Below are 710 nucleotides of genomic sequence, written 5' to 3'. Positions count from 1 at the left end.
TCTTTGAATTAAATGTGTTTCTTGTATGCAGAATATTGTTGGATCTTACTTCTTAAATCATGCTGCCAGTCTGTGTTTTTTGGTTTGTGAATTTAGAACATTTATATTAATCATCATAACTGATAGATATTGAGTTGTTTTTGTCAACATATAACCTTCCAATTATTGATTCCCATTTTTTCCCCCTTCTATTTAATTGCTTGCCTTGACTGACAGATTTATTGTATTGATGTCCTTGGAATTGTTGTTTTCATTGTCATTTTATAGAGTATTCTTCAGAACATTTTGGAATGCTGGTTTGGCATTCATGAATTTTTCTCAGGCGTCCTTTGTCATGGAGATATCTCATTTCTCCATCAATTTTGAAGGATAGTTTTGTGGGTATATCAATGTGGGCTGGAGGTTGTTTTATTTTAGGGGTTGAAATACCTCACCCCAATTTGTCCTTGACTTATAAGTTTGTGTTAAGTCTGCTGTGATTCTGGTGGGCTTTATTTAAAGGTGATTTTTCTTTTCTCAAATAGCTTTTAATATTATGTTCTTGTATTGAAATCTGGTATCTTGACTATTATGTGTTTTGGAATATATATTTTGTTTTATTTTGGCTATTTGGTATTATATATGCCTCATTTATCTGTATGCCATTTTTTTTCTGTGCCTGGGAAATTTTCTAACATTACTTCTGTGAACAGGTTTTTATGTTGTCTGTG

The sequence above is a fragment of the Octodon degus genome, unplaced genomic scaffold, assembly GCF_000260255.1.
Source record: "Octodon degus isolate 3935 unplaced genomic scaffold, OctDeg1.0 scaffold00176, whole genome shotgun sequence".
Classification (NCBI taxonomy): domain Eukaryota; kingdom Metazoa; phylum Chordata; class Mammalia; order Rodentia; family Octodontidae; genus Octodon; species Octodon degus.
The sequence above is the reverse complement of the archived record's forward strand: the minus strand, read 5'-3'. Positions refer to the sequence as shown.